A 19,015-nucleotide genomic window follows, 5' to 3' on the forward strand; every position below is an offset into this window, starting at 1 on the left:
AGAAGGGAAAGGTGAATCTCTGTGTGATGAATTCCCACATCAGAAAGCAATTTCTGAGAAAGCTTCTTTCTAGTTATTATCTGAGGTATTTCCTATTTCACCATAGGCCTCAATGTGCTCCCAATATCACTTTGCAGATTCCAGGAAAACAGTGTTAGCAAACTGCTTCATGAAGACTAAGTTGTAACTCTGTGAGATGAATTCATATATCACAAATAAGTTTCTCAGAAAGCTTCTTTCACGTTTATAATTGAGGATATTTCCTTTATCAGCGTAGGCCTCAATGAGATCCAATGTAGCCCTTCTCAGGTTCCTCAAAGACAGTGTTAATCGACTGCTCCATGAAACGTAAGTGTAATTCTGTGAGATGAATTCACACATCCCAAGGAGTTTCTAAGAAAGTTCTTTCTAGTTTTTATCTGAGGATATTTCCTTTGTCACTATAAGCTTCATTGTGCTAAGAAATATCCCAATGCAGATTTCAAGAAAACTGTGTTAGCAAACTGATCAATGAAAAGGAAAGTGTAACTCTGTGAGTTGCATTCACATGTCACAGTGCAGTTTCTCAGAACGCTTCTTTCCAGTTTTTATCTGAGGATATTTCCTTTTTCACCATAGCCCTCAATGGGCTCCCAAATATCACTTTGCAAATTCCACAAGAACAGTCTTAGCGAATGGCTTCGTGAGGAGAAAGGTGTAACTCTGCCAGATGAATTCACACATCACAACGAAGTTTCTCAGAAAGTTTCTTTCTCATTTTTATCGGAGGAGATTTCCTTTGGCCCTACAGTCTTCAAAGGGATCCGAAATATCAGTTCTCAGATTCCACAGAAACAGGGCTAGCCAACGGCTCCACGAAATACAGGTGTAACTCAGTGAGTTGAACTCGCACATCACAAAGCCCTTTCTCAGAAAGTTTCTTTCTTGTTTGAGCTGACGTTATTTGTGGTCTCGGAGCGCCACCGTGTGTCATATTGCAGATTCTGCGAAAACACTGTTACCAAGCTTCTCAATGAAAACAATGATGTAACTCTGTGAGCTGAATTCACCCACAACAAAGAAGTTTCTGAGAAGGTTTCTCTGCAGATTTGTCTGAGGATATTACTTATTCACCATGGGATTCAACGGTATCCAAGACATCACTTCTGAGCTTCCACAAAGTCAGTGCTAGCAAACTCCTCCATGAAAGAGTGGTGTAACACTTCCAAATGAATTCAGACATCACAAAGCAGTTTCTCAGAAAGCTTCATTCCGGTTTTTCTCAGAGGATATTTCCTTTGTCCTTATATGCTTCAAACCCATATGAAATATCAGTTCTCAGAATCCACAAAAACAGTGCTAGCAAACGGCTGCAAGAAATAGTGGTATAACTCTGATTTGAAGTCACATATCAGAAAGCAATTTCTCAGAAAGCTTCTTTCACGTTTTAATCCGAGGACATTTCCTTTGTCACCGAGCTGCATAGCGCTTAGAAGTATCCTATTGCAGATTTAAAGAAAACTGTGCTAACAAACTGATCACTGAAGATTAAAGTGTAACTCTGTGAGTTGAATTCACACATCACAAAGCAGTTTCTCAGAAAGCTTCATTCCGGTTTTTCTCGGAGGATATTTCCTTTTTCACAGTAGCCCTCAATGAGCTCCCAAATACCACTTTGCAGAATCTGCAACAACAGTGTTAGCAAACTGCTACAAGAAGGGAAAGGTGAATCTTTGTGTGATGAAATCACACATCAGAAAGCAATTTCTGAGAAAGCTTCTTTCTAGTTTTTATCTGAGGATATTTCCTTTGTCACCGTCAGCTTTGTTGCGCTAAGAAGTATCCCATTTCAGATTTCAAGAACACTGCGTTATCAAACTCATCACTGAAGAGAAAAGTGTAGCTATGCAAGTTGCATTCACACATCACAATGCAATTTCTCAGAACGCTTCTTTCCAGTTTTTATCTGAGGATATTTCCTTTTTCACCATAGCCCTCAATGAGATACCAAATATCACTTTGCAGAATCCACGACAACAGGGTTAACAAACTGCTATAAGAAGGAAAAGGTGAATCCCTGTGTGATGAATTCACACATCAGAAAGCAATTTCTCAGAAAGCTTCTTTCTAGTTATTATCTGAGGATATTTCCGTTTTCACCGTGGGCCTCAATGCGCTCTCAAATATCACTTTGCAGATTCCATGACAACAGTTTTAGCAAACTGTATCGTGAAGACAAAGTTGTAACTCGGTGAGATGAATTTACCTATCACAAAGAAGTTCCTCACAAAGCTTCTTTCACGTTTTTAATTGAGGATATTTCCTGTAACAGCGTAGCCCTCAATGCAATCCAAAGTAGCCCTTCTCACGTTCCCCAAAGACAATGGTAATAGACTGCTCCATGAAATGAAACTGTAACTCAGTGAGATGAATTCACACATCACAAAGCAGTTTCTCAGAAAGCTTGTTTCCAGTTTTTTTCTGAGGATATTTCCTTTGTCACCATAAGCTTCACTGTGCTAAGAAATATCCCATTGCAGATTTCAAGAAAACAGTGTTAGCAAACGGATCAATGGAAAGAAAATTGTAACTCTGTGAGGTGCATTCACATGTCACAATGCAGTTTCTCCGAATGCTTCTTTCCAGTTTTTATCTGAGGATATTTCCTTTTTCACCATAGCCCTCAATGAACTCCCAAATATCACTTTGCAAATTCCATGAGAACTATATTAGTGAACGGATTCATGAGGAGAAAGGTGTAACTCTGTAAGATGAATTCACAGATCATAAAGAACTTTCTCAGAAAGGTTCTTTCACGTTTTTATCTGAGGTTATTTCCTTTGTCACCATAGGCTTCAATGGGATCCAAAATATCCATTCTCAGATTCCCCAAAAAAAGTGCTAACAAACTTCTCCATGAAAAGAAAGGCGTAACTATGTGAGATGAATTCACGGATCCCAGTTTCTCAGAAGGCTTCTTTCTAGGTTTTCTCTGAGGATTTTTCCTTTGTCAACATAAGTTTCAATGCGCTTCAAAACATCCCAATGCAGATTCCAAGAAAACAGTGTTAGCAAATTGTTTAAAGAAAATAACAGTGTAACTCTGTCAGATGAATTAATACATTGCAAAGCAGTTTCTCAGAAGGCCTCTTTTCCGTTTTTATCTGAGGATATATCCCATGTCACCAAAGCTTCAATACGCTCCCAAATATCCTATTGCAAATTCCAGCAATACATGGTTATCAAAGTGCTCAATGAAAAGAATGGTGTAACTCTGTGAGATAAATTTACACCTCACAAAGCAGTGTCTCAGAAAGCTTCTTTCTAGTTTTTATCTGGGGATATTTCCTTTTTCACTATAGGCCTTAGTGTGCTTTCAAATATCTATTTGCAGTTTCCACAGAAACAGTGTTAACAAACTGCTGAATGAAAAGAAAGGTGTAACTCTGTGAGATGAATTCACATGTCACGAAGAACTTTCTCAGAAGTCTGCTTTGTAGTTTTTATCTGAGGAAATTTACTTTGTTGCCCTATGCTTCAATGTGATCCAAAATATCCCTTCTGAGATACCCCAAAAACAGTGCCAGCAAACTGCTCTATGAAAAGTGATCTGCAACTCTGTGAGATGAATTAACACATCACAAAGTGGTTTCTCAGGAAGAGCACTCCAAAGTATCTCATTTCAGATACCAAGAAAACAATGCTAGCAAACTGCTCAATGAAAAGAAGAGTGTAACTTTGTGAGATGAATTGACACATCACAAAGCAGTTTCTCAGAAAGATTCTTTCTACTTATATCTGAGGATATTTCTTTTTTCACTGTAGGCCTCAATGCGCTCACAAGTATCACTTTTCAGATTCCACAAAAACAGTGTTAACACTGCTACATGAAGACATATGTGACTCTGTGCAATGAATTCACACATCACAAATAAGTTTTTTAGAAAGCTTCTTTCTAGTATTTATCTGAGGATATTTCCTTTGTCACCATAGGCATGAAGGCAATCCAAAACGTCCCTTCTCAGATACCCCAAAACCAGTGCTACCAAATTTCTCCATGAAAAGGAAGGTGTTACTCTGTGGGATAAATTCAGAAATCAGAAAGCAGTTTCTCAGAAAACTTCTTTCTAGTTTTTTTCTGAGGATATCTCCTTTGTCACCATAAGATTCAATGGGTTCCAAAATATCCCAATGTGGATTACAAGAAAACAGTTTTAGCAAACTGCTCAATGAAAAGAACTTTGTAACACTGTGAGATAAAGTCACAGATCACAAAGCAGTTTCTCAGAAGGCTTCTTTTTGTTTTTTATCTGAGGATTTATCTTTTGTCACCATAGGCTTCAGTGTGCTCCCAAATATCCTATTACAGATTCCACGAAAACAGTTATCAAATTTCTCAATTAAAAGAATGATGTATCTCTGTTAGATGAATTTACACATCACAAAGCAGTTTCTCAGAAAGCTTCTTTCAAGTTTTTATCTGAGGATATTTCCTTTCTCACTATAGGCCTCAATGTGCTCAAAAACGTTGTATTGCAGATTCCAGGAAAAGTGTGTTAGCAAACTGCTCCATAAAAGAAATGTTTTGCTCTGTGAGAGAGTTCTTATAACACAAAGAACTTCCTCAGAAAGTTCTTTCTGGTATTGATCTAAGGATCTGGTATTGATCTTTGTCACCATAGGGTTCAATGTGATTCAAAATATCCCTTCTTAGATTCCCCAAAAGCAGTGCTACAAAACTGCTTCATGAAAATTATCTTTTATCTCTGTGAGGTGAATTCACAAATCACAAAGTGGTTTCTCAGAAAGCTTCTTTCTAGATTTTGTCTGGGAATATTTCCATTGTCACTATAAGCTTCAATGTGCCCCAAAATATCTCAATGCTGATTCCAAGTATACAGTGTTATCAAACTGCTCAACGAAAGAACAGTGTAACTCTGAGAGATGAATTAACACATCACAAAGCAGTTTCTCAGAAAGCTTCTTTTTTGTTTATCTCAGAATATTTTCTTTGTCACCATTGGCTTCAATGCACTCAGAAATATCCTATTGCAGATTTCTCGAAAAGTGTTGTCAAACTGCTCAAGCAAAGAAAGGTGTAGCTCTTTGAGATGAATTCACACATCACAAGGCAGTTTCTCAGAAAGCTTCTTTGTAGTTTTTATCTGAGTATATTTAATTTTTCACTATAGGTGTCAATGCGCTCCCAAATATCCCTTTGCTAATTCCACGAAAGGAGTGTTAGCAAACTGCTCAATGGAAAGAAAGTTGTAACTCTGTGAGATGAATTCACACATCACAAAGAACTTTCTCAGAAAGCTTTTCTCTACTTGTTATTTGAGCATATTTCCTTTATCACCTCAGGCTTCATGCAATCCAAAATATCCCTTCACAGATTCCCCAAAAACAATGCTACCAATCTGCTCCATGAAAACAATCTTGTGACTCAGTGAGATGAATTCACAAATCAAAAAGGGGTTTCTCAGAGAGCTTCTTTCTACTTTTTTTCTGAGGATATTTCATTTTTCACCATAGGCCTCAATGCGCTCATGAATATCCCTTTGAAGATTCCACGAAAATAGTGCTAGCAAACTGCACAATGAAAAGAACAGTGTAACTCTGTGAGACGAATTCACACATCACAAAGCAGTTTCTCAGAATTCTTCTTTTTGATTTTATCTGAGGATATTTCCTTTTCCACCAGAGGCTTCAAGGTGCTCCCAAATATCCCTTCTTGGACACCACAAAAGCAATGATGCTAAAGGGCTTCCTCAACAGAAACATATAGCTCTATAAGTCGAACGCACATATCACATGGAGTTTCTCTGAAAGTTTCTCTCCAGTTGTTACCTGAAGAATTTTCTTTTTTCACCTCACACCCCATGCACTCCAAAATATCCCGCTGCAGATTCCACAAAAACAGGGCTAACAAACTGCTCCATGAAAAGAATGATGTAACTCTGTGAGATAAATTGACCCATCACAGGAAGTTTCTGTGTAGTTTTTATCTGAGGATATTTCCTCTTACATCATAGGCTTCAATGCACTCCAAAATATTCCTTCTCTGACACCACAAAAACAGTGATGCCAAAGTGTTCCCTCAACAGAAGCGTTTAGCTCTATGAGACAAATGCACACATCACAAATGAGTTTCTCCAAAAGCTTCTCTCCAATTTTTACCTGAAGAATTTTCTTTTTCATCTTAGGCCTCTATGTGCTCCCAAATATCACACTGCAGATTCCACAAAAACAGAGCTAAGAAACTGTGCAATGAAAAGAATGGTTTAAGTCTGTGAGAAAAATTCACCCATCACAAAGTAGTTTCTCTGAGAGCTTCTTTCTAATTTTTATCTGAGGTTATTTCCTTTTCAACCATAGACTTTATTGCATTCCCAAATATCCCTTCTAAGACACCACAAAACTGTGATGCCAAAGTGCTCCTGCAACAGAAACATTTAGCTCTATGAGATGAATGCACATCACCAAGGAGTTTCTCAGAAAGCTTCTCTCCAGTTTTTACCTGAAGATACTTCCTTTTTTGCAATTGGACTCTATATGCTCTAGAATATCCCTTGGGAGTTTCCAATAAAACAGTGTTACCAAACTGCTCAATGAAAAGAAAGCTGTAACTCTGTGAGATGAATTCAACCACCACAAAACAGTTTCTCAGAAGGCTTCTTTCTAGTTTAAATATGAGAATATTTCCTTCTTCACCATAGGCTTCAATGCTATGTGAAATATCACTTCTGAGACCCCCCGAAAACACTGCTACAAAATTGCTCCATGAAAAGAATTGTGTAACTCTGTGAGATGAATTCACACATCACAAAAGCAGTTTCTCAGAAAGCTTCTTTTCGGTTTTTACATGAGGATCTTTCCTTTGTCACCATAGGCTTCAATGCGCTCCCAAGTATCCTATTACAGATTCCACGAAACCGGTGTTATCAGACTGCCGAGTGAAAAGTATGATGTAACTCTGTGAGACGAATTTACATATCACAAAGCAGTTTCTCAGACAATTTCTTTCTAGTTTTTATCGGAGGATATTACCTTTTTCACTGTATTCCTCAATGCACTCCAAAATATCCCATTGAAGATTCCACAAAAACAGTGTACCCAAACTGCTCCACGAAAAGAAAGATATACCTCTGTGAGATGAATTCAACACATCACAAAGAACTTTCTCAGAAAGATTCTTTCTAGGTTTTATCCGAGGATATTTCCTTTGTCACCATAGGCTTCATTGCGATCCAAACTATCCCTTCTCAGATTCCCCAAAAACAGTGCTAACAACTGCTTCATGAAAAGAATCATGTAACTCTGTGAGATGAACTCACACATCACAAAGTAGTTTCTCAGAAAGCTTCTTTCTAATTTTATATGCGGATATTTCCTTTAAACCATAGACTTCAATGTGCTCCCAAATATCCCTCCTCAGACACCATAAAAACAGTGATGCCACAGTGCTCCCCCAACAGAAACATTTATCTCTATGAGGTGAATGCACAAATCACAAAGGATTTTCTCTGAAAGCTTCTCTCCAGTTTTTACTTTTAGACTTCCCTTTTTTCATCTTGGTCCTCTATGTGCTCCAAAATATCCCATTACAGATTCAACAAAAACAGTGTTACCAAAATGCTCAATGAAAAGAGAGATTTAACTCTGTGAGATGAACTCACTCAACTCAAAACAGTCTCTCCGAAAGCTTCTTTCTAGTTTTTATCTGAGGGTATTTCCTTTTTCACCATAGTCTTCTCTGTGCTCTGAATATCCCTTTGTAGATTCCTCAAGATCAGGGTTAACAAACTGCTCAATGAAAAGAGTAGTTTACCTCTGCAAGGCGAATTCACCCATCACAAAGAAGTTTCTTGGAAAGCTCCTTTCTAGCTTTCATCTGTGCAGCATATTTACTTTTCCACCGTCAGCCTCAATGCATTACCAAATATCCCTTCTTAGACACCAAAAAAAATTGATGCCAAACTGCTCAATCAAAAAAATGGTTTATCTCTCCCAGGTGAATACACACATCACACAACAGTTTTTCAAAGACCTTCTCTCCAGTTTTTATCTGAAGATACTTCCTTTTTCACCATGATTCTCTATGAGCTTCCGAATATCCCTTTGCAGATTTCCCAAATACAGTGCTACCAAACTGATCCATGAAAAGGATCATGTAACTCTGTGAGATGAATTAACACATCACAAAGCAGTTTCTCAGAGAGCTTCTTTCTAGTTTTTCATTTATCACCATGAGCTTCAATGCGTTCCTAAATATCCCATTGCAGATTCCAAGAAAACTGTGTCACCAAACTTCTCAATGAAAAGAACAGTGTAACTCTGTGAGATGAATTTACACATCAGAACGCAGTTTCTGAGAAGGCTTCTTCTAGATTTTATGTGAGGATATTTCCTTTTTCACCATAGGCCTCAAGACGCTCACAAATATCGCTTTGTGGATTCCAAAAGAACAGTGTTAGTAAGCTGCTACATGAAATGAAAGGTGCAAATCTGTGAGATGAATTCACAAATCTCAAAGCAGTTTCTCACAAAGCTTCTTTTTGTTTTTTGTCTGTGGATATTTCCTTTGCCACCATAGGCTTCAATGCACTCGCAAATATCCTATTGCAGATTCCATGTAAACAGTGTTATCAAACTGCTCAATGAAAACAACAGTGTGACTCTGTGAGCTGAATTCACACATGATGAAGTAGTTTCTCAGAAATCTTCTTCCTAGTTTTTAATTGAGGATATTTCTTTTGTCACCATAGGCTACAATGTGCTCCCAAATATCCTTTCTCAGACAGCACAAAAACAATGATGCCAAAGTACTCTCTCAACAGAAAGCTTTAGCTCTATGAGACAATTGCACACATCACAAAAGAGTTATCAGAAACTTTCTCTCCAGTTTCTACCTGAGGATAATTCCTTTTTCAACATTGGACTCTATCTGCTCCCAATTTCCCTTTGCATATTCCACAAAAACAGTGTTAAAGAACTGCTAAATGAAAAGAAAGATTTAACTCTTTGAGATGAATTCACTCATCACAAAACAGTCTCTCAGAAATCTTCTTTCTAGTTTTTATCTGTGCATATTTACTAATCCACCGTCAGCCTCAATTCATTCCAATATCCCTTCTCAGACACCACAAAAACAGTGACGCCAAGCTGTTCAATCAACAGAATGTTTCATCTCTATGAGGTGAATGCACATATCACAAAACAGTTTATCAAAAATCTACTCTCCAGTATTTATCTGAAGATAATTCCTTTTTCACCATATTCCTCTATGAACTCCCAAAAATCCCTTTGCAGATTGCCCAACAACGGTGCTACCAAACTGCACAATGAAAAGAAAGATGTAAATCTGTGAGATGAATTCACACGTCAGAACGCAGTTTCTCAGAAAGCTTCTTTATAGTTTTTATCTGAGGATATTTCCTTTTTCACCATAGGCCTCAAGGCGTTCCCAAATGTCCCTTTGTAGACACCAGGAAAGCAGTGTTAGCAAACTGTTCCATGAAAAGAAAGTTGTAACTGTATGAGATGAATTCACACATCACAAAGAAATTTCTCAGAAAGCTTCTTTCTAGTTTTTATCTGAGGATATTCCTTTGTCACCATAGGCTTCAATGTGATCCAAAATATTCCTTCCCAGATTCCCCAAAAACAGTGCTACCAAACTGATCCATGAAAAGAATCGAGTAACTGTGTGAGACAAATTAACACATCACAAAGCAGTTTCTCAGAAAAATTCTTTCTAGTTTTAATATGAGGATATTCCCTTTGTCACCATAAGCTTCAAAGCACCCCAAAATAGCCCGTTGTGGATTCCAAGAAAACAGTGTTAGCAAACTGCTGAGTGAAAAGAAAGGTATAACTCTGTGTGATGAATTCACACATTGCAAAGCAGTTTCTCAGAGAGATTCTTTCCAGTTTTTATCTGAGGATATTTAGTTGTTCACCCTAGGCCTAAAAGCACTCAAAATGTCCCTTTGCAGATGCCACGAAAACAGTGTTTGCCAACTGTTCCATGGAAAGAAAGGTGTAACTCTGAGTTGAATTCACACATCACAAAGAACTTTCTCAGAAAGCTTCTTTCTAGGTTTTATCTGAGGATATTTACTTTGTCACCATAGGCTTCAGTGCGATCCAAAATATCACTTCTCAGATTCCCCAAAAACTGTGCTACCAAACTGCTCCCTGAAAGTAACGGTGTAACTCTGTGAGATGAATTCACACATCACAAAACTGTTTGTCAGAAAACTTCTTTCTAGTATTTATCTGAGGATATTTTCTTTGTCACCATACGCTTCAATGTGCTCCCAAATATGCTATTGCATATTCCACAAAAACAGTGTTAGCAAAATGCTGAATGAAAAGAACAATGTAATTCTGTGAGATGAATTCACACATTATGAAGCAGTTTCTCAGAAAGATTCTTTCTAATTTTTATCTGAGGATATTTCTTTATTCACTATAGGCCTCAATGCACTCCCAAATACTCCTTTGCAGATCCCACGAAAACAGTGTTAGCAAACTGCACGATGAAAAGTAAGGTGTAACTCCATGAGATAAATTCACACATCACAAACCACTTCCTCAGAAAGCTTCTTTCTACTTTTCATTTGAGGATATTTCCTTTTCCACCATAGGCTTCATGCAATCCCAAAAATCCCTTCTCAGACACCACAAAGACAGTGATGCCAAAGTGTTCCCTCAACAGAAAGGTTTAGCTCTATTAGATGAATGCAAAGAAGTTTCTCAGAAAGCTTCTCTCCAGTTTTTGCCTGAAGATATTTCCTTTTTCACCATTGGACTCTACGCACTCTTGAATATCCCTTTGCAGATTCCACAAAAACAGTGTTACCACACTGCTCAATGAAAAGAAAAGTGTAACTCTGTGAGATGAATTCACCCATCACAAAGCAGTTTCTCAAAAAGCTTCTTTCTAGTTTACATCTGAGGATATTTCCTTTTTTGTCATAGACTTCAATGTGCTCAAAAATAACTCCTCTCAGATACCACAAAAACAGTGATACCAAACTGCTTAATCAACAAAAACGTTAAACTCTTTGAGATGAATACACACATCACAAAACCATTTCTTGAAAAGCTTCTCCCTAGTTTTTAGCTGAAGTTATTTCCCTTTTCACCACAGGCCTCTAGGAGCTCCAGAACATCCCTTTGCAGATTCCATAAAAACAGTGCTACCAAACTGATAAAAGAAAACAAAGATGTAACTCTGCATGATGAATTCACCCATCACAAAGAAATTTCTCAGAAAGCTTCTTTCTAGTTTTTTCCTCGGGATATGTCCTTTTCCACCATTGGCTTCCATACACTCCCAAATATCCGTTCTGAGACACCAGAAAAACAGTGATGCCAAACTGCTCTCTCAACAGAAAATTTTACCTCCATGAGATGAATGCACACATCACAAAGTAGTTATCAGAAACTTTCTCTATAATTTTTACTTGAAGATATTTCCTTTTTCAACGTTGGACTCTATCCACTACCGAATATCCCTTTAAATATTCCACAAAAACAGTGTTACCAAACTGCTCAATGAAATGGATAATTTATCTCTGTGAGATGAATAGTAACATCAGAAAGCAGTTTCTCAGAAACCTTCTTCCAAGTTTTTATCTGAAGATATTGCCTTGTCCACCATAAGCCTCAATATGCTCCCAAATATCCCTTTGCAGATTCCACAAAAGCAGTGTTAGCAAACTGTGTAATGAAAAGAAAGGCATAAAACTGTGAGATGAATGCACACATCAGAAGGGATATTTTGACAAATTTAATGTCCTCAGATAAAAAGTACATAGAAGCTTTCTGAGAAAGTTCCCTGTGATGTGTGAATTCATCTCACAGAATTACACCACTTTTTTCATGGAATAGTTGGCTAACACCGTTTTTGTGGAATTTGCAATAGGATATTTTAGAGCGCATTGATGCCTATTATGACAAAGGAAATATCCTCATAGAAAGACCAAATAGAAGCATTTGGAGAAACTACTTTATGATGTGTGAATTCAACTCGCAGAGTTACACTGTACATTGAGCAGTTTGCTAACGTTGTTTTCTTGGAATCTGCCATGAGATTTTTGGAGAGCATTGGAGAGATTTTTGGAGAGCATTGAACCTTAGAGTGACAAAGGAAATATCCTCAGGCAAAAACTAGAAAGAAGCTTTCTGAGAAACTCATTTGTGATGTGTGCATTCATCTATTTCTGTCGCGGGAGCACTTTGGCATCACTGTTTTTGTGGCGTCTGAGAAGGGATACTTGGGAACACATGAAGCCTATGGTGGAAAAGGAAATATCTTCAAATGAAAACTAGAAAGAAGTTTTCTGAGGAAGTTGTTTGTGATGTGTGAGTTTATCTCACGAAGTTCCACCTTACTTTTCATCGAGCAGTTTGCTAATACTGTTATCATGTAATCTGCAAAAGAGTATTTGGGAGTGTATTGAGGCCTATAGTGAATAAAGAAATATCCTCAGATAAAAACTAGAAAGAATCTTTCAGAGAAACTGCTTGGTGATGTGTGAATTTATCTCACAGTTACATTGTTCTTTTCATTCAGCATTTTGCTAACACTGTCTTTGTGGAATATGCGATAGCATATTTGGGAGCACATTGAACCGTATGGTGACAAAGGAAATATCCTCAGACAAAAACTAGAAAGTATTCTGGCAAACAGTTTTGTGACATGTGAATTTATCTCACAGAGTTACACCATTCCTTTCATGGAGCAGTTTGGTAGCACTGTTCTTGGGGAATCTGAGAATGGATATTTTGGATTGCATTGAAGCCTATGGTGACAAAGTAAATATCCTCAGATAAAAACTAGAAAGAAGCTTTCTGGGAAAGTTCTTTGTGATGTGTGAATTCAACTCACAGAATTACACCTTTCTTTTCATAGAGCAGTGGGCAAACACTGCTTTCATGGAATCTGCAAAAGGACATTTTGAGTGCTTTTAGGCCTATGGTGAAAAACTAAATATCCTCAGATAGAAGCTGGAAAGAATCTTTCTGAGAAACTGATTTGTGATGTGCGAATTCATCACACAGAGTTACAAGTTTCTTTTCATTCAGCAGTTAGCCAACACTGTTTGCTTGGAATCCGCAATGGGCTATATTGGGGTGCTTTGAAGCTTATGGTGACAAAGGAAATATCCTCATATTAAAATCAGAAAGTAGCTTTCTGAGAAACTGCTTTCAGATGTGTTAATTCATCTCACAGAGTGACACAATTCTTTTCATGGGTCAGTTTGGTAGCACTGTTTTTGGGGAATCAGAGAAGGGATATTTGGGATGGCATTGAAGCCTATGGTGAAAAGGAAGTATCTTCAGATAAAAACCAAAAGGGAGGCTTCTCAGAAACTTCTTTGTGATGTGTGAAGTCATCTCACAGAGTTACCCTGTTCTTTTCATTGAGAAGTTTTCTAACACTGTTTTCTTGGAATCCACAATGGGATATTTCAGAACACATTTTGAGCTTATGGTGACAAAGCAAATACCCTCATATAAAAACTAGACAGTAACTTTCAGAGAAACCATTTTGTGATGCGTTAATTCATCTCACAGAGTTACACAATTCTTTTCATGAATTAGTTTGGTAGCCCTGTTTTTGGGGAATCTGAGAAGGGATACTTTAAATTGCATTGAAGCCTTTAGTGACAAAGTTAATATCCACAGTTAAAAACCAAAAAGAACTTTCTGAGAAACTGCTTTGTGATGTGGATATTCATCTCACAGAGTATCGCAATTCTTTTCTTGGAGCAGTTTGCTGAAATTCTTGTCGTGGAATCTGCAATAGGATATATGGGAGAGCATTGAAGAATATGGTGACAAAGAAAATATCCTCAGACAAAAACGAAAAAGAAGCTTTCTGAGAAACTGCTTTGTGATGTGTGAATGCATCTCACAAATTTACAACTTTCTGATCATGGAGCTGTTTCCTAAAACTATTTTCGTGGAATCTGAAAAGGGATAGGTGCGAGCGCAGTGAGGCCTATGGTGAAAAGGAAATATCCTCAGACAAATACTAGAAAGAAGATTTCTGAGAAACTGCTTTGTGATGTGTGAATTCATCTCAAAGAGTTTACACTGTTCTTTTCATTGAGGAGTTTGCTAACACTGTTTTCTTGGAATTGGCAATAGTTTATGTCAGAGCCAATTGAAGCTTAGGGTGACAAAGGAAATATCCTCATATAAAAACTAAAAATAAGCTTTCTGAGAAACTGATTTGTGATTGGTGAATTCATCTCACAGAGTTAGACCTTTCTTTTCATGGAACATTTAGGTAGCACTGTTTTGGGGGGATCTGAGAATGATATTTTGGATTTCATTGATGCATATGGTGACAAAGGAAATATCCTCAGATAAAAACTGGAAAGAAGCTTTCTGAGAAACTGCTTTGTGATGTATGAATTCATCTCACAAAATTACACTGTTCTTTTGAGTTACCAGTTTGTTAACACCGTTTTCTTGGAGTCTGCAGTGTGATATTTTGGAGTGCATTGAAGCTTATGGTGACAAAGAAAATATCTTCAGACAAACAGCAAAAGGAACCTTTCTGAGAAACTGCTTTGTTATGTGTGAATTCATCCAACAGATTTACACCTTTCTTTTCATGGAGCAGTTTGGTAGAACTGTTTTTGGGTATTCTGGGAAGGGAATATTTTGGATCACATTGAAACCTGTGGTGCAAAGAAAATATACTCAGAAAAAGACTAGAAACAATTTTTCTGAGAAAATTCTTTGTGAAACGTGAATTTGTCTCAAAGGTTACACATTTCTTTTCATGGAGCAGTGTGCTAATGCTGTTTTCTTGGAATCTACAATGGAACACTTCAGAGCACATCGAAGCTTATGGTGGCAAAGGAAATATCCTCAGAAATAAACTAGAAAGAAGCTTTCTGAGAAACTGCTTTGTGATTTGTGAATCTATCTAACAGAGTTACATGATTCTTTTCATGGAACAGTTTGGTAGCACTGTTTTTGGGGAGTCTGAGAAGGATATATTGGGTTGCATTGAAGCCTTTGGTGACAAAGGAAATAACCTCAGATAAAAACTAGAAAGAGGCTTTCTGAGAAACTTCTTTGTGATGTGTGAATTCATCTCACAGAGTTACACTGTTCTTTGCATTGAATAGTTTGCTTACACTATTTTCATGGAATCTGCAATAGAATATTTGGGAGTGCATTGAAGACTATGGTGAAAAAGGAAATATCCTCAGACAAAAACCAAAGAGAAACTTTCTGAGAAACTGCTTTGTGATGTGCTAATTCATCTCACAGATTTACACTGTTGTTTTCATGGAGCAGTTTGCTAACGCTGTTTTCATTGAATCTGCAAAGGGATATTCACGAGTGCATTGAGGCCTATGGTGATAAAGAAAATATCCTCAGGCAAAAACGAAAAAGAACCTTTCTGAGAAACTACTTTGTGATTTGTGTATTCATCTCATAGAGTTATACAATTCTTTTCATGGAAAGTTTGGTAGCACTGTTTTGGGGGAATCTGAGAAGGGATATTTTAGATTGAATTGAAGCCTGTGGTGACAAAGGAAATGTCTTCATATAAAAGCTATAAAGATGTCTGAGAAACTCTTTTGTGATTTGTGAATTGATGTCACAGAGTTTCACCTTTCTTTTCCTGGAGTAGTTTGGGAGCACTGTATTTGGGAAATCTGAGAAGGGATATTTTGGATTGCATTGAAGCCTCTGATGACAAATGAAATATCCTCAGTTAAAAACTAGAAAGAAGCTTTCTGAGAAACTTCTTTGTGATGTGTGAATTCATCTCAAGGAGTTACATCTTGCTTTTCATGGAGAAGTTTTCTAACACTGTTTTCCTGGAAGCTGCAAGGGATATTTAGGAGTGCCATGAGGCCTAAATAGAAAAAGGAAATATCCTCAGATAAAAATTAGAAAGAAGCTTTCTGATAAACTGCTTTGTGATGGGTGAATTCATCTCACAGAGTTACACTGTTCTTTGCATTGAGCAGTTTGCTTACACTGTTTTCTTGGAATTTGCAATCTGATATTTCAGAGAGAATTGAAGCCTATGGTGATAAAAGGAAGTATCCTCAGATAAAAACTAGAAAGAAGCTTTCTGAGAAACTTCTTCATTATATGTGAATTCATCTCGGAGAGTTACCCCTTTCTTTCCAGGGAGCAGTTTGGTAATAGTGTTTATGTGTACACTGCAAAGGGATATATGGGAGCTCATGGAGTCCAATGGCGAAAAAGAAAATATCCTCGGGTAAAAATTGGAGAGAATCATTCTGAGAAATTCCTTGGTGATGTGTGCATTCATCTCATATAACTAAACATTTCTGTTGAGGGAGCACTTTGTCATCACTGTTTTTGTGGTGTCTGAGAAGGGATATTTGGGAGTGCATGAAGATTATGGTGGAAAAGGAAATATCCTCAGACAAAAACTAGAAAGAAGCTGTCTGAGGAAGCTGTTAGCAATGTATGAATTCATCTCACAGACTTACACCTTTCTTTTCATGCAGCAGTTTGCTAACACTGTTTTCATGGAATATGCAAAGGAATACTTGGGAGCACATTGAGGTCTATAGTGAATAAGGAAATATCTTCAGATGAAAACTAGAAAGAAGCTTTCTGAGAAATCACTTTGTAATGTGAGAATTCGTCTAACAGAGTTACATTGTTCTTTTCATTCAGCAGTTTGCTAACACTGTTTTCATGGAATCTGCAATAGGATACTTGGGAGCACATTGAAGTCTATGCTGACAAAGGAAATATCCTCAGGAAAAAGCCAAAAAGAAGCTTACTGTGAAACTGCTTTGTGATGTGTGATATCATCTCGTAGAGTATAAAGGTCTTTTCATTGAGAAATTTGCTAACACTTTTTTCATTTAATCTGCAATTGCATATTCAGGAGTGCATTAAGGAATATGGTGAAAATGGAAATATCCTCAGATGAGAACTAGAAGGAAGCTTTCTGAGAAACAGCTTTGGGATGTGTAAATTTATCTCACAATGTTACACCATTCTTTTCTTGGAGCAGTGTGGTAGCACTGTTTTTCTGGTATCTGAGAAGGGATATTTTGGATCACATTGAAGCCTAGGTTGACACAGAAAATATCCTCAGATAAAAACTAGAAAGAGGCTTTCTAAGAAACTTCTTTGTGATGTGTGAATTCATCTCACGGAGTTACATGATTCTTTTCATGGAGCATATTGCTGAAACTCTTCTCATGGAATCTGCAATAAGATATTTTTGAGCGCATTGAAGCCAATGGTGTCAAAGGAAATATCCTCAGACAAAAAACCAGAAAGAAGCTTTCTGAGAAACCGATATGTGATGTGTTAACTCATCTCACAGTGTTACACAATTCTTTTCATAGATCAGTTTGGTGGCACTGTTTTTGGGGAATCTGAGAAGGGATATTTTTGATCGCATTGAGATCTATGGTGACAAAGGAAATATCTTCAGATAAAAGCTAGAAGGAAGCTTTCTGAGGAAGTTCTTTGTGATGTGTGAATTCAACTCAGAGAGTTACACTTTTGTTTTCGTGGAGCAGTTTGCTAACACTGTTTTCCTGGATTATGCAAAGGGATATTTGGGAGTGCCTTGAAGCCTATTTTGAAAAAGGAAATATCCTCAGATAAAACTTGAAAGATGTGTTCTGAGAAACTGCTTTATGATGCATGAATCCATCTCAAAGAGTTATACTGTTCCTCTCATTGAGCAGTTTGCTTACACTGTTTTTTTTTTTTTTTTTTTGAATCTGCAATCTGATATTTCAGAGCACTTCGAAGCTTATGGTGACAAAGAAAATAAACTCATGTAAAAACCATAAAGACGTTTTCTGAGGAATTGCTTTGTGATGTGTTAATTCATCTCACAGAGTTCCAGAATTTTTCCCATGTAGTGCTTGGTAACAGTTTTTGGGGAATCTGAGACGGGATATTTTCCATTGCATTGATGACTACGGTGACAAATTTAACGTACTCAGATGAAAAGTTGAAAGAAGCTTTCTGAGAAAGTTTCCTGTGATGTGTGAATTTCACAGAACTACACTGTTCTTTTCATGGAGCAGTTGGTTAGCACTGTTTTCGTGGAATTTGCAACAGGATATTTGGGAGCAAATTGATGCCTATGATGACAAAGGAAATATCCTCATAGAAAGATCAAAAAGAAGCTTTTGGAGAAACTGCTTTGTGATGTGTGAATTCAACTCACAGAGTTACACTGATCCAAAATATCCCTTCTCAGATTTCCCAAAAACAGCGTTACCAAAATACTACATGGAAAAAATCGTGTAATTCTGTGACATGAATTAACACATCACAAAGCAGTTCCTCAGAAAAGTTCTTTCTAGTTTTTATATGAAGTTATTTCCTTTGTCACCCTAAGCTTCAATATGCTCCAAAATATCAGATTGCAGATTCCAAAAAAACGGTGTAAGCAAACTGCTCAATGAAAAGGACAGTGTAACTCTGTGAGATGTATTCACGTATCACAAGGCAGTTACCCAGAAGACTTCTTTCAAGTTTTTATCTGAGGATATTTCCTTTTTCTAAATAGACCTCAAGGCACTCCCAAATATCCCTTTGCAGATTCCAGGAAAACAGTGTTAGCAAACTGCTCCATGAAAATAAAAGTGTAACTCTCTGAGGTGAATTCACACATCACAAATAACTTTCTCAGAAGGCGTCTTTCTAGTTTTTATCTGAAGATATTTCCTTTGTCACCGTAGGCCTCAATGCCATCCAAAATATCCCTTCTCAGATTCCCCAAAAACAGTGCTACCAAACTGCTCCATGAAAAGAATAAACTCTGTGAGATGAATTCACAAATCACAAAGCAGTTTCTCAGAAATCTTCTTTCTAGCTCTTGTCTGATGATATTTCTCTTTTCACCATAGGCCTAAATGAGCTTGTGAATATCCCTTTGCAGATTCCACGAAAAGAGTGTCACCCAACTGCTTCATAAAAATAATGGTGTAAATCTGCAAGATGAATTAACACATCACAAAGCGGTTTCTCAGAA

Source organism: Rhinopithecus roxellana, chromosome 14 (genome assembly GCF_007565055.1).
Source record: "Rhinopithecus roxellana isolate Shanxi Qingling chromosome 14, ASM756505v1, whole genome shotgun sequence".
NCBI lineage: Eukaryota > Metazoa > Chordata > Mammalia > Primates > Cercopithecidae > Rhinopithecus > Rhinopithecus roxellana.